Raw genomic sequence first — 15,859 nt, 5'->3', positions numbered from 1 at the left:
GGGGACAGAAAGGCTCGGGCCGGGCGCGATCCGCTCGGCGGCTCCCCCTACCGGCCGCAGGACGCCAGTGCAGGCGGCGGAGCGCGGCGCCCAGGTGGGCCCCTCCCCTCGGACTGCCTGCGCGGCGCCGGCTGGGCTCCCCCTACCGGTCCTGTCCGGGAGTGCAGCGCTGCCTGCCCCCGCCTGTGCGCTCCTGGCGCACACGAGGGCACATGCCGCCCCTGTCGCCTGCGTGGCCCCTCTCCCACGTGTGCTCCTGCCGTTCCCTCTGCCTGCCCCTAGCAAGCCCCCTTCCCATGTGTCCCCCCTAGCGTGTCTTTTGCATGTCCCTAGCATGTCCTCGTCCCTTGTGGTGTGCTCCAACGTGGCCCGTTCCTGCGTGTGCCCTTAGCACGTCCACTGTATGCCCCTAGCGGATTGTCTGGATGCCCCACCATGTCCCACTCGCACGTGTGCCCCACCATGTCTCCTTCCCCCGCATACCCCTAGCATATTGTCTGCATGTCCCCTTCCCACATGTGCTCCTAGCATGTCCCCTGCATACCCCTAGTGTGTCCCCCTCCACGTGTGCCCCTAGCATGTCCCCTGCTCACATGTGCCCCTCATGTGTCCCCTGCATACCCCTAGTGTGTTCCCCTCCACATGTGCCCCTGGCATGCTCTGTGCCCCAGGTGCCCTTAGCATGTCCCCTGCATGCTTGTACTGTCCCCACTCCCACGTGTTGCCACCATGCCTGCCCCTCCTGCATGCCCCAGTATTTCTGCCACATGCCCCTGAAGCATCTTGCTTCCCTGTGTCCGTAGCATGGCCCCCATGTGCCCCTTGTTCCTCAAATACCCCCCAATGCCAACAGCAAGGGGGTTACAGGAATGTCCTGACTCTGATGTGTACAGTCTGGGTCACCAAAGAGTGTAATGAGAGGTCTTAAATGAAAGCCGGGGTCCCACTGATGACTGCTACCCTTGTGAAATGCCTGTACAGCTAGAAAGGAGTTCTGTGTATATTCTGCAAATTTGTTCTTGGGGTGTGTATCACAGCGGGAGGTTTCCTGTGTATTGACCTATGTATTAACCTCTCTCTCGGGATGTAAACTACACTGGTAAGCTAACACTGTAGACACACTTGCATATGAAGCAGGGGCGGCTCCAGGTACCAGCACGCCAAGCACATGCTTGGGGCGGCAAGCTGCTGGGGGCACTCTGCAGGTCGCCGCGAGGGCGGCAGGCAGGCTGCCTTCGGCGGCTTGCCTGTGGAGGGTCCGCCGAAGCCACGGGACCAGCGGACCCTCCGCAGGCAATCCGCCAAAGGCAGCCTGCCTGCAGTGCTTGGGGTGGCAAAATGCCTAGAGCCGCCCCTGATATGAAGTCAACAGAAAGATGTGAAGTCAACAAGGGAGAGCCCAGAGGAGGGTTATACTGTCTCTGAGGTCAGACAATGAACTTTGGGGATAAAAGTAGAAGGCAAGAGAGATGCCACCATATCCTGTGCCTAGGAGGTAAACAGGATCACAACCAGCCTTGGCTGAAGATGCTGCTGAAGGCTTTGGGTGAGATAAACCTCAGTCCCTAGAAAGCAAGTTAGAGGTTTGGTTTATATGTAACCTTTTGTTTCCATGATCCTTGCCCAGCGTCTCTTGAATCTTGGTAATAAACTTCACAATTTGCCTGCGTGGTTTTGACCTGCACCGACTAGGGTGACCAGATAGCACGTGTGAAAACTCAAGACAGAGGGTGTTTGTGTGTAGGGGGGGGTAATAGGAGCCTATATAAGAAAAAGACCCAAAAATCGGGACTGTCCCTGTAAAATTGGGACAATTGGTCACCTAGCCCTGATGCCAATAGTCCCTGTTCAACAGGTTCCAGACCAGGCAAGGTCTCTGGGCGGCCAACCAGTATCGCTGGGGCCTTCGTGACAGCCCTGTGTGCAGCTGTGACACAACACAGATGATGACGCACATTGTCGATGAATGCCTGCTGACTAGGTTCAGCGGTAGCCTAGAAGAACTGCATCATGCCACTGAAGATGCCATCACTTGGCTAGATGACTATGCACATGCTAAATAAATAAACTTTCCCTTGTTTTCACTATAAATTAGGGCTGTCGATTAATCGCAGTTAACTCACGCGATTAACTTAAAAAAAGTATCGCATTTAACAAAATTAATTGTGATTAATTGCAGTTTTAATTGCACCGTTAAACAATAGAATACCAATTGATATTTATTAAATATTTTGGATGTTTTTCTAAATTTTCATATATACTGTATTCTGTGTTATAATTGAAATCAAAGTGTATATTATTTTAATTACAAATATTTGCAGTGCAAAAATGATAAAAGAAATAGTATTTTTCAATTCACCTCATACAAGTACTGTAGTGCAATCTCTTTGTTGTTAAAGTGCAACTTACAAATGTAGATTTTTTTGTTACAGAACTGCACTCAAAAACAAAACAATGTAAAACTTCAGAGCCTACAGGTCAACCCAGTCCTACTTCTTGTTCAGCCATGTACTGGAGAATGGTGGTTGAAGCATAGGGTGACCAGATGTCCCAATTTTATAGGGACAGTCCTGATTTTTTGGTCTTTTTCTTATATAGGCTCCGATTACCCCACCTCCTGATTTTTCACACTTGCTGTATCATCACCCTATTGAAGCATGAGGGGACATATGAATCTTTAGCGCATCTGGCATGTAAATATCTTGCAACACCGGCAACAACAGTGCCATGCCAATGTCTGTTCTCACTTTCAGGTGACATTGTAAACAAGAAGCGGGCAGCATTATCTCCTGCAAATGTAAACAAACTTGTTTGTCTGAGTGATTGGCTGAACAAGAAGTAGGACTGAGTGGACTTGCCAGCTCTAGAATTTTACATTGTTTTATTTTTGAATGCAGGTTTTTTGTGCATAATTCTACATTTGTAAGTTCAACTTTCATGATAAAGAGATTGCACTACAGTACTTGTATTAGGTGAATTGAAAAATACTATTTCTTTTTTTTACAGTGCAAATACTTGTAATAAATAAATATAAAGTGAGCACTGTACACTTTGTATTCTGTGTTGTAATTGAAATTAATATATTTGAAAATGTAGAACACATCCAAAAATATTTTAATAAATGGTATTCTATTATTGTTTAACAGTGTGATTAATGGCGATTAATTTTTGTAATCACGATTAATTTTTTTAATCACTTGACAGCCCTACTATAAATACATCTCAGGGCTGTGATATTTACCAAGGAGCTGGTCCTGAGCAGAACCAGACAAGTTGGGGTGAACGCTGCTCCTTGGGGATAGCAGCACTGCTATTCCTGTGAGTGTCAGTGGACAAGGGGCTTGGCACTACAGGGGAACGCTTTACAGGGGCTCAGAGACTGGGGTGTCCCATTGTTAACCCGCAAGGCAGAGTAAAGGCTGGCAGAGACCAGAGGAGAGTGTGTGGGAGGCTCACAGCCTGGTGGGATCAGGGAGCTGACACCAGTTAACTTGCTGAGACCACAAGCAAGTCTCCCTCATGCTGGAGGCAATGGGGGGGTTGTGACAAAGTGAGGATTTTTCATAATATTTTGTATGACTACTGTGTGTGTATCAGTTTCCCCTGGGGTGACCCAATGTCCCAATTTTGGGGTTTCTTTCTTATATAGGCTCCTATCACCCCCCACCCCGTCCCGATTTTTCACACTTGCTGTCTGGTCACCCTAGTTTCCCCTATGTGCTGCATGGTTAATTAGATGGGGAGAAAAGGCTGTTTGCTCTTTGCAGAGACCCAGAGACACAGATGTGACTGTTGCCTAGCTCTCTGGGGCCTGGGCCCAGACAATGGCTCGGCCTTTTGGTACCTAGCAACTAACAACCACGGACAACAAGAAGCCAGCAGGTTTGGCCAGCTGGAGAACAAAGGACCAGGTGACCAAGTTTGCCAGGGAACTAGAACAAAGGATGGAGGAGGGGCCCTTGGGGGGTTGTTATGTGTGAGTCGCTGGAAGCAGGACACACTCTTCTGGACTGGGACTGAGGAGGGATCAGAGGGCTCGGGACTGACCCAGACGGACTCTGCTGTAACTTTCCATTCTCTGTGCTAACCGAAGGACTTTCTAGGCTGTGGTCCAGACATCTCAGAAACCCTCCTGCTGTTACAGCTCTTGCTGAGAGTCCCTCTTGGGGGTGCATCGCTCCCTTGGGGGGTACAAGTCTTCCCCAAGTGTTCAGTCCAGTGGACTCGCTGCAGGGAGCTCACAGTGGCGCCAAGGTTCGGCCCAGGAGGTGGTGAAGCCAGGGGCTCACCTCAGTGACCGAGTGACCTATGGAGGCTGATGCACTGAAGGGCTCCTCCCAGGGACTGTTCCAGAGCCAGATGAGAGCACCAGCTCTGTTGATCCATGACAGGGGTAACAAGGTGATTCGCAGGCCTGAGTACCCCAAGAAACATCACACCCCTCTCATGGCCCCCAAGGTTGTCTCCTTCCCCATAGCTCATAGCCTGCATGCTGGGCATTGGTGCAGACCCCCCCAACCAGGATCAGGACCCCCAATTCCCATTGTGCCAGGTGCTATGCAGACTCCAGCTTAGATCAGAGGCCCGTTGTGCCGGGCGCTGCACAGACGCATAGCAAGAGATAGCCCTGGCCCTAGCTGAGATCAGGGCCCTGCTGTGCTGGGAGCTGGACTAGAAGGAACATCATGAGCTCATCAAGTCCAGCCCCCTGGATGAGGTAGGACCAAGGAAAGCTAGACCATCCCTGGCTGGCATCTGTCCAACCTGTTCTTAAAAACCTCCAGTGACGGGATTCCACAACCCCCCTTGAAAGCCTATTCCAGAGCTGAACTATCTTTATAGATAGAAAGGTTTTTTTTTTCCCTAATATCTAACTTAAATCTCCCTTGCTGCAGAATAAACCAAATTACTTCTTGTCCTGTCTTCATGGAGAACAATTGAGCACTGTCCTCTTTATAAAAGCCCTTAACATATCTGAAGAGCGTTATTAGCTACCCCCCTCCGCAGTTTTCTTTTCTCAAGACTAAACACGTCAGTTTTTTTTCAAACACGAGTCTTTTACATGGCAGCCCCACCTTCCATTCACTTAGACACACGGCCTTTCAGAATGAATTTGCCGGGACTATGTGCTTGGCTATGCTGTCTATAAAATACATTCCCGTCTTCGCAGATGAATGAGCAATATGTAAATATGAGGAATCACTAGCTGGGTGTCCTAACTCTAACTATAGACCCCACTCCTCTCTGAGAGCTGGGGAGAGCACCCAGGTGTCCTGACTTCCTCCAGCTCAGTAGATCCCAATCCTCTCCCAGAGGAGCCTGAGCTCTATCATTCTATTGTTGTCTGACAAATAGTTGTTGTGTGACTCACTGGCAAAGTGTGTGTTTTGTTCCCCTCTAGTGCCAATGAACATATGGGGTAACAGCCCTCCTAACACTATCTGTTTGCCGACTCCTAAGCTGGGGTACAAGGCCTTGCTCAGCATCAGAGGTGTGAAATGCACAGAATTATTAACCCGGGCAGCAGGAGAGCGGAGGCTGGCCTACAGGCTCCCAGCTCAGTGCACTTTCCCATTCTGAGAGTGCAGGAGTCGGGGGGAATTGGATGCTACCACCCACTTCCCTCTTGGTGCAGGGAGCTGTATTCTTGAGCAGCCATTGACCGAAGAGCTCATCTAGCCCTGACCCATGTCAGTGCCTGTCCCAGAGGATGGAGCAGCGGCCCAAATCAGAGCACATGTCCCCAGTGACTGCTGGTGCTCTGAGTTTCCTGCCCGAGGGGTAGATCAGGAAACCTTCCCCCACGCCGGGCGGGGAGCACTTACTCACACAGCAGTGGGACTGCTCGCGTGAGTAAGAGCGACAGCTGCGCTGCCCAGCCCTTGCTGAGCTCCTACTGGGTCCCAGGAGGCCGCGGCTTCCTGCCTCCGTCCCCCACCCTCACCAGAACAATCCACACTCTGACTGGGGGCAGAGCCTGCCCACAATGAATGGCAGGCAGTGGGCGCTGGCTGGTCCTATTGAGGACAGGAGAGCAGAAGCCCAAGCCCCAGCCCCAACTGCCCCTTTCACTTGGGCTTGTTCTCTCCCTCATGGGGTCACGTTGTAACCCTGGCCCTGGCCCCTGCTGCAGCTCGCAGAACGCTGCCCGGGGAGAGAGACGCCTATGAAGAGGGACGGGATGGGAATCCGCTCAAAGGGGCCATGGGAAGGCAGCTAGAGACAAAGAGATGGTGCTGGGTGAAGAGGGGATTTGCTGAGGAAGCTGGACCGTGAAGGGCCATGTGCCAGGAGCCTGGCTGCGAGGGCACAGAGCGTGTGACGAGGTAGGGTTACTCTGGTACACTGGCGCCTGTGAAACGGGGGTGGCCCTGGGGGTGAGGAGCTGTCATTGGTGGGGGAGTTGCTTGAAAGAGCTGCAGTCATCGCGCCAGTGAAGCAAAGCAGCGTGGCAAGCCAGAGGGAGGCGAAACGGGCCAGCAGGGGTGAAACTGGGCTTCGCAGCCAGAGGATGGCAGTTTGAGTCCTTTTTGGAGTGATGCAGCAGGGGGCGGAAAAGCTCCTTTTACTAGGATGGTATTTTTCAGTTTAGTATTGTCAGGGACTCTACCCCAGACGGCAAAGTTCGTTGTCTGACCGCGAGAGAGACAGGCAACACCAGCAAGGTCCGATCAAAAGCTCTTTATTGACAAGTGCACGCATCAATAGAGAGCAGCTCGTCTCCAGAGAGAACCAGCCTGCTCTTTACATTTTAGTATAAGCCTATATAGACAGTTCCGTCGCGTCATAAATTATTCACTGGAGCAACCCACCCCCTTCTTCTAACAACTAGAAATTAGACACCTTTAGTATACATGCGTGCCTAAAGTTAGAAATGTAGGGGAGTTCAAAACAAACAAAGAACAAAACCAGGGAGCGAAAACAAGGAGGCTGGGAAACGAGGACTCTTATCAGTTCTTCGAAGGAGCTGCCCGAACACAGCACATCTGGTACTATGCCAGGAATGCAGCTTCTCTCTTATCTCACTTTTTCCCAGCGCTTGTGAGACATGCTGCTGCTTCTCAGTGTTTTCCACTCAGGGATTACCCACAAACCTCTGTTAGCCTGACTTTGGTCAGGTTGGCATACCTGGTTTTGTCTGCTATATCTTTATTCAGGCCTAACAATCCCCCCTTTGTCCCTAGAGGACCATAATGGGACTCTTGGGACACATATCCATTTAACAATTGTACGGGGGAGGCTAGTAAACCATGACCCAAGGTCTGAGTGGAGGTCCTTAAAACTTAAAGTGTGATCAAGAGATATAGCATGGAAAACAACAGCAACATTCTTAATAGCTTGTAAATCTTTGTCAATTAAGCCAGAGTGATTAACAGCAAAGCAACATTTTTCCCCAATGCGATAACAAGCCCCTCCCTAATTCAGTATTCATGGCATTTAGCACACGTCTATTTTGCAAAGTTACTTCTGCTACTTCATCAGTCTTTCGTTGCAACTTTTGGAAAGCGTCTATTAATGCATTAGCTGTTTTTTTCAAGCTTTGCAGAAATATTTACAACTGCTCTCTTGAGCTTAGCCACCCACAATCCAGGAATGAGTGCACGGACAAAAAAGTGGAATCCTGTTTGTCTGACAACTAAGGGATTGGGGCACTGAGCATAAATCAGTTAGGTATACCAAGTGGTCTAATTTCCCAGATGTTTCGGTGAATAATCCAGTTTCATGTGCATCCTCCCCATGGACCCGTCAGGATTCGGTATGTGGAAGCCCACACCCCCCGGTCCAAATGCTTGGAAGGAGCACTGTAAATGTTTACACTTCCACCCAGAAAGTCTTTAGTATATCTCCATGACCACAGATCAGATGGTACTCCTGATGTGTCTGTAAGGGAAGTGGGCCAAGTCTGGTACTCAAGATCACTCCGAATGGCCATCAGCTGGTCATTCAGGAAATTCTGAATCTCCAAACATACTAGATCCCACTGCAATGCCTTCCCAGCCTCAGTGATATTTAATACCATCTTTCTTTGGTGTAGTACTATATTACATTTGTTATTTAACTATTTTTAGGTACTTTTAAAAGGCATTGACATTAATAGCATAGGAGGGGGTTACATTATTAGTCATTGGAATGGTTTCAGTACAGGTAAAATTTCCAGTGGCAGAACAAACTCTTCGGGTACTTGTTATTTAAAATCCAATTAGAGAGAGCAATACATGCTGAAGAATTTATCCAGAACACAGGGCACAGCCTGTAGAATAAACCCCAAAATCCAATCAATACCACATTCCCAAGCATGGGTCCCACAAATTTTTTCTGCCAGTGTACAATTCTTTGTTTCTTCACCGGGGTCAGTTCTTAATGCCCTTTCTAGTCAGGAATTCCTGGACTTTAGCAATTTCAGTGGAGTGAGTGTTCCTTCTTCTTTCCCAAAACAGTCTTGGTGCAGCATCATATAGGGGAGAGGTTACTAGCACATCACCCTGTAATGGTTTTGCTTTTTCTAGAAAAATTCAAAGGCACAGTAGATCTGTCAGTGGATAAGGGAGAGGTTGCTAGCACTTCACCTTGTACTTTTTCCCTGCTGTCCAGAAGGCACAGTGGAGCTAGAAGGTGAAATAGGCTAATCATCAGTAGGAGAATTCTCCCAATGTGGAGGGGTCTTTTTGCACTGAGAATCTTGGGTCCAAGCAGTCAGTCTTTGGCACTTCACAGCGGTGTTGGTAGTCATCAGGACTTAAGAGCCTTTCCAGCATGGAGCCAAGGCAGTCTTTCGTTGGTGGACCTTTATATCAATCCTGTCTCCTGGTTGTAAGGAGTGGCAGGGCTGCTAGGGTCTTTGGGTAGCGATTCCTTACCTGTGAGAAAAGAAACTTAACACATTTCATTAGTGCCTGGCAGTGTTTTTCAGATCTCATAGCTGCATGGGCAAATTCAAGCTCTCCTTTTCCTGGTTGTTAACCAAGTCTTAACTGTGAGCAGTGTCCTTGAATGGAGTCAGTGTCTTATCTATAGCCTGAGCTTGCTATTTTATTTTATTTTATTTTTTTCAGTTAATTCATTCTGTTCTTTGTCCTTCTTTCCTTCCTGGCTTCTTTTAACCTGCAAAGGAAACTTTCACTTTTTACTTATACACCTTTTTCCCAACAATGAACACCTACACATTGTCATTATACAGTACATTAGTCTTATTATTCAATATATGCCACACATAACCTTTTACTAAAATAACCTTATTACAGAGCTTTCGAGCAACAAGCCAGGACAAGCACACCCACTTTGAGGAGTTCACTCAATACAACCTCTAGTCCAATAGCCTTCCACCATCCCCAGCCCTCTGGCTAGAAATCTGAGGTAGCCAGAAAGATCCCATGTACAATATGGGGAGTGGGTTAACTTTTCATGTCTTTGCTTTCAAAGACTGTTAGTATGCAAATTTTAGCAACAATTTTTGCAATTAACAATTTGACCAATAAAGTTTCTTTTCCTTACTTAAGGAAATGCATTAGACTTTAATATATCACATTTTCCTGATTTATCTAAACACTTTGTATTCCAAGTTGAACAAAACAAGTACGTGCATTTTAATTTAACCTTTATATTTGATTTTAAACTAGACTATTTTATAAAAATATTAAACACAAAAATTCCAGCCACAAGACAAACACCACAAGACAGAACATAGAACACAAAACATAATTTCTATTGTGCTAGTAAATGCATGGTACGTTGAATGCTGTTTAGCTGGCATCAGTTTTCTCTGATTATCTGAAAGACAAAAAAAACCAGAGGTCTACCCCTTCTGGGCAGACAATCATTGCTTAAAATAGACAAATACCCTTGTTGATTTCAGGAAAAACAGAGGAATTATCCCATATTTTATGTGTTTCATAGGCAGCCCAGGTTTCAGTGGCTCCTACCTTATCAGTTAGATAATTTGCATTAATACAGATGCTTTATGGCTTGCTTTTTACTTTTAACTGTTGCTTTCAAACACTGAAAGAAAACATCACTACTTATAGTGCCCTTACAGCCTAATAAAATTTCAATTACATAGCACTATATACATTCTTCAGCTAATTTAACTAAATTCTAAATGATTGCAATTAACAATTTCTTTGCCTCAGTTTATTTACGAACATTTCAAAGACACCAAGAACTTTCCTTTTTAGCATTTTTACAAAGTTCAACTGCTGTTTCCTCCAGCAACTACAGAGTTAACTTCTCACTTTCCCTTAAATCACTTGCTTGTCTCCCAACAGCCACTTTTATCAACTCAAATCACCATTCCAAGTAAGTCCTGGGTATTTGAAATCCCCATGCTTACACTTACTTACTCCTTCCTTCCACTACACCCTTAAAGTTTTCCAACCTGTTTTCCAATCTCTCTGTCTGTTGCCTGCCCACCTGGGCCCGATCCTGCTTTTCTCACTGAACCGTCCCTTCCATAGGCACCAACTTGTTCCACTACCAGTTTAGCTAGGAGGGTGGGCTTCTCAACTAGCCCCCACCCCTCCTGGTCTCTTGCCTTAGACATTCTTACTTACAAGACTACCCGAGTCCTCCTTCATGAGGCTTGCCACCTGGATGAAGACACATGGCCCATTGGGCAAAGGCCATTTACTTAACATATAATTTGAAGGACTATTCTTAGAGGGTTTACCCAGAGACTCATTCATCTGTTTGACACTTAAACAGAAAAGAGAATTACACAGAGCGCAGAGGGAATTACAATTTAAGCCAGACTTTCCTACTTCTATACACTGACTGCTACAGGAGACGGGACAGAAGGATCTTAATTCCACCTCAGAACTCTCTCGCACACATGGCTTCCACTCCGAGGAATTACGAACGAGAGGTTCAGTTCCGCCCACACTCCTAACACCCAAATGAACAGAGAAAAAAAACAACAACAGTAACTGGTTAAATAGAACAGAACCAGAACCAAATAGTGTTTCCTTATCCTATTAGGACTTACTTTTACTCATGCAGTTCTCAGCGTATAACACCAACAGTACCAAGCAAAGCAAACACAAAATAACAAGGGTAAAACAAATAGATGGTGTAAATTCTGCAGGGCTCCCCGCTTCTTAATTGCTCACCAAACTGTGACAAATTTCTGTTACCAATCTATCCCTCATGTCAGATGATCAGGCTGACACTACAGGATCGTTGGGGGAAGATAAAGAAAACACACCATATAACTGAATTTTAAAGCTTCATTTATAAAATAATAAAACAACAACGGAGAGTGTTGGGAACGCTCCCACATCACTCAGGAAAATATTAATGCCCCAAGCCCGAAGCTCCTTTCATACTCACACGTACGTTCAGACTGGCCACTTCTGTGTATAATGTTCAGAGGAGGGGGAGAGGTGGAAGGGAGATTATCCTGTATACAGCTTGTCCAGAATTTCCAACATGCTTCTGCTCTTGGGAGGGCTGTTCTTTTACACCCTGGAATCTCCTGCGGCATCTCTTTCAGAGGTTCCAGTCCAGGTCGGCTGCCTGTGGCTTCTTTGGTGTCACCAAGCCACACCGACTCCAGGGTCACAAAGGCACTCTGTTGGATCTTACTGGACAGTTAAGCTTTGCAAATGTAATTTCAGTTCTGTAACTTGTATTTCCTTTGCTTCGCCTCTGTCTATATTTTTTCCTTCACAGCCAGCTGGGGCTGAAAGCAGCCCCTCCCTGCACCAAGCACAGTCCGCGCCGATTCCTGACCCTGAACGCAGAGCAATCCCCTCCTTCCATCCCGGGGCCAAGATGATTTTTAAATTAACCCGTTCCTTATGTCTTTTTCTTTCTTTTTCTCTTTCCCATTAAACATTCTAGTAGCAATGCTAACTACTTTAGACAAACTTTTCCCTTGCGTACCATCTGGATGCTCTCTAAATCTCTTTGCAATATCCTTTGCACATTGTGACATGAAAACCATTTTAACCATCTCCTTTCCATGATCAGTTTCAGGATTTAAATTCCCATGCTTTTTAACTTCACAAATCAGTCGAGCACAAAAGTCAGAGAGGTGCTTATCTGGATGCTGAACACAAGCAGTCACCTTGCTCCAATTTGGAGTAGCCTCCCCTGCATCTCTAATACCATTCAAAACAGCTTTTAAAAATCCATCCAACTTTGTCTTTTGAGCTGGATTATTGGGATTCCAGTTAGGGTCAGTAATTAGCCAAGGTGCATTCAAATGAGCTGCAGATTTTTCTTTTACTTTTTGTCTTTCATCTTCTGTCATGAGAGTATCTAATAACTGATTTACATTTGCCCAAGTGGGCACATGAGTGAAAAAGATTGTGCAGAACATTTTTTCCACTGCCTCAGGATTGTCTCATAAGTGAGGCATAGTGCACTGCCAGTTAAACAAATCTGAAGTTGCAAACAGGGTATGGGTAAAACCATCTCATGTTCCCCAGCAACCAGTAGAACCAGATAAATTCTCAATGAGGATTGTAATATCAGAGGTGTCTCAGAAACATTCTCCCTCATGGAGTTAAGTAACCTAGTGGGGGTCCACAAGGGCAAGGACAAGAGCTGCTGTAATATTGGGGGTGTTTGAAAAGCAGTCCCTGACCAAGTTTGCAAAAGGCTGGCTGGAGGCTGCACAGAGGGGGTGAGGCTGCCTGATTCCTCTGAAGATGAGGGACCATCACTCTGAGCTCCCCCTTGATTGTCCTCTGTCCCTGAACTGTCCCTAACCTGCTTTTGAATCCTTGCACTCTATCAGACGGGGAAGAACAGGAACAAAATTGTCCTCCTCCCGGTGCGGCTATGGTGCATATGGTGGGTGATTTTTTTACAAGAGCTATCCATACAAACAGCTTCAAAAGCTACCCGTCCCTCCATGGGTTTATAATTATACCATACAAACAAGTAATCCATTTGTTCCGGCCTAAGATCAACCAAAACATCCCTTAAGGAGTTCATCCTATCTGTGGAAAAGGTTTCACCCTCCGGCCAGTCTCTAGTCAGGGGCAAATGAAAGGTAAATGATGGCCATTGGATCCAACACAGATTTCTCATCTTAAATTTAACTAGACCAGCTGTCTCAGAAATCTCTTTCCAATCTCTAAGTATCAGAGACAACGGGGCGTCCCCCGGGCACTTATTGCCAACTTGTCCCATTTTAATGAAGGGACTCTAACCCCTCTTCCCTGCGTCGAGGTAAAGGGACTCTAACCCCCACCTCCCCACGTCGAGCTCTCACTTACCTCTCCAGGGACTTGAATACCTGGACTGGGACTCAAACCCAGACAACTTGGATCCTGCGCAAACCTGGACTGGGACTCTAACCCAGACCTGGACTGGGACTCTAACCCAGACCTAAGTAGTCAGGGACTCTAACCCCGACAACCTGGACCCTACTCAACGGGTAGGTGGACATTGCTGGATTTCTACAAGCTTCAGCTGGTTCACAGAACACGCCTTATCGCCAACGCAGAGATCAGATCACCAGGCAAGGCTCCTCTAAACTGGAGGATGCGCGCTGCGTTGCCTCAGGGTCCGATCCCCCGCCGGAGAGTCAGACGGGTCCCGGCGGAGTCGCCAAAGATGTCAGGGACTCTACCCCAGACGGCAAAGTTCGTTGTCTGACCGCGAGAGAGACAGGCAACACCAGCAAGGTCCGATCAAAAGCTCTTTATTGACAAGTGCACGCATCAATAGAGAGCAGCTCGTCTCCAGAGAGAACCAGCCTGCTCTTTACATTTTAGTATAAGCCTATATAGACAGTTCCGTCGCGTCATAAATTATTCACTGGAGCAACCCACCCCCTTCTTCTAACAACTAGAAATTAGACACCTTTAGTATACATGCGTGCCTAAAGTTAGAAATGTAGGGGAGTTCAAAACAAACAAAGAACAAAACCAGGGAGCGAAAACAAGGAGGCTGGGAAACGAGGACTCTTATCAGTTCTTCGAAGGAGCTGCCCGAACACAGCACATCTGGTACTATGCCAGGAATGCAGCTTCTCTCTTATCTCACTTTTTCCCAGCGCTTGTGAGACATGCTGCTGCTTCTCAGTGTTTTCCACTCAGGGATTACCCACAAACCTCTGTTAGCCTGACTTTGGTCAGGTTGGCATACCTGGTTTTGTCTGCTATATCTTTATTCAGGCCTAACAGTATTTTCCTAAGCAAGCACTTGATGTCACTTTCCATTATTTCTCGTCTATTGTTTAAAATGTAAGGGTCTGTCCGGTGTGTTGCTTTGCCTCTGCCTCTCTTCCCAGTAGGCAGAGCCTAGCCAAGGCCTGGGTCACCAGTCAATTTCCTCCTACAGCCAAGCCCCAAGGGAGACTCCTGCAGTCTGTGCACAGAAAGGTGTCGTTTTGCAAGTGAACATTGGCCAAATATATCTGTATGCAGTTGACAAAGGCAACGTAGTCTGACAGGTAAAAGGTGCTAACGCCTGCATGGAGTGTGTGTTGGGGGGGCGGGGGGCTCCTTGTCAATGGGATCCCCTTTTCCTCATGCACAGCCCCGGTGCTGGGCGATCACACCGCATTTCTGTGTGTGCTCTCTCTGCTTCATATCGGTTGCCATGGCAGATCTCCATAGCCGTGCCCTCACATCCTGCAGGAACGGGGAGCCTGCTCAGTGCTGCTCGATAGGCAGTGGCAGGCCTGAGCTAACATGCAGCGAGGACTCTGCTCCGAGGGCGACGGTGCCTCCTGCTGCCTCATTGCAGTCGATCAGAGCTGCCTTCAGCAGGGAAGGGAACAAAATGATTGGTGTCTCCCAGCGCAAGGACAAGGGGGTGATCGATGGAAGAAAAAGGCGGCAAACTGAAAATCGCTACAAGGAAATCCCTTCTCACCCAGTGGGTGATCGGCTTGTGGAACTCCCTGCCACAAGGTGCAAGGGCCAAGAGCTGAGCCAAGTTCAAATGGGAACTGGACGTTTCTATGCAGAATGAGAATATCCAGCATTGGAATAGCTGATGCTGGCACACATTCTGGCAGGGATACGAGCCCTCTGGCTTCAGGACGTGAGCCCAGTGCTGTGAGAGACCAGGATGAGACCTGTGGGAGGAGCAGATTATCCCGCAGCTGCTATGGTTGGGGTCCTACCCCTTTGTCTAAAGCACCTGGTTCGGGCCACTGTCAGGGATGGGATCCTGGACTGGGGTCTGATCCAGGCTAGCAGGGCCTATGCTGCCATGAATCTGAGTGGCTATTTATTCCATGTAATACAGCAGCACCCGATCTGCATTGGGGCTCCTTGTGCCTGGCTCTGCAGACCTGCAGAATAGAGACAGGCCCTGGCAGCCTAGAGTTGGATGAGCCAAAATGCCCATCTTTCTCCTACCCTGGTTAATAGCAGTGCCCTGCAGCAGCTGTCTGACACAGCAATTCACCACGAGGTTACTGCAGCGTATGTGGCTGGGAGCCCAGAATCCTGGGTCCTTTCCAGAGTTTGACACCCACGTGTGACCCGGGACACGTAGCTCCAAGTGGACACCTGTCTGTGCTCCAGTCCCCCCTTTGAGAACTGGGGTAACGCACCTTGGTAAAGCAAGCTGTGGTCCTGGGCTGCGAGATGCTCTCTCCATTCAAAGGGTTATTATTAAAGGGGCAGGTGCAGAGCTCCTTACAGCTGAGTGGCCGAATGGTTTCTGTTACAATCTTCAGAGCGTTTTGGTGAAGAGCTCGAATGCCGATATGGCGTGGTGCAGCGGGGATCTGGAACGTTAGCAGGGGTTGGATAGTCTTAGGGTCAGCGAGGTTACAGGTGCCTTTCGAGGGCACCAGAGCAAGCTGCTCTGATTTGCCAGCTGTTGAAAAGCACCATTTCCTGTCTGAGCTTCACTCAATAGAGCTTGCTACTAAAATCCTCCAGCATCCCATCAG

General features: G+C 47.7%; 1 long non-coding RNA gene across 1 annotated transcript; it reads right to left on the bottom strand.

The window, feature by feature from the left end:
- Positions 1–6,666: 6,666 nt before the first annotated feature.
- On the bottom strand, positions 6,667–12,720 carry LOC127052931 (uncharacterized). Its single transcript, XR_007774904.1, has 2 exons — positions 11,329–12,720; positions 6,667–9,768 (listed from the first exon to the last, which is right to left on the bottom strand). It is a non-coding gene; the product is annotated as an uncharacterized LOC127052931 (long non-coding RNA).
- Between the last annotated feature and the right edge of the window lie 3,139 nt (positions 12,721–15,859).

The sequence above is a fragment of the Gopherus flavomarginatus genome, chromosome 5, assembly GCF_025201925.1.
Source record: "Gopherus flavomarginatus isolate rGopFla2 chromosome 5, rGopFla2.mat.asm, whole genome shotgun sequence".
Classification (NCBI taxonomy): Eukaryota; Metazoa; Chordata; order Testudines; family Testudinidae; genus Gopherus; species Gopherus flavomarginatus.
The sequence above is the reverse complement of the archived record's forward strand: the minus strand, read 5'-3'. Positions and strand labels throughout refer to the sequence as shown.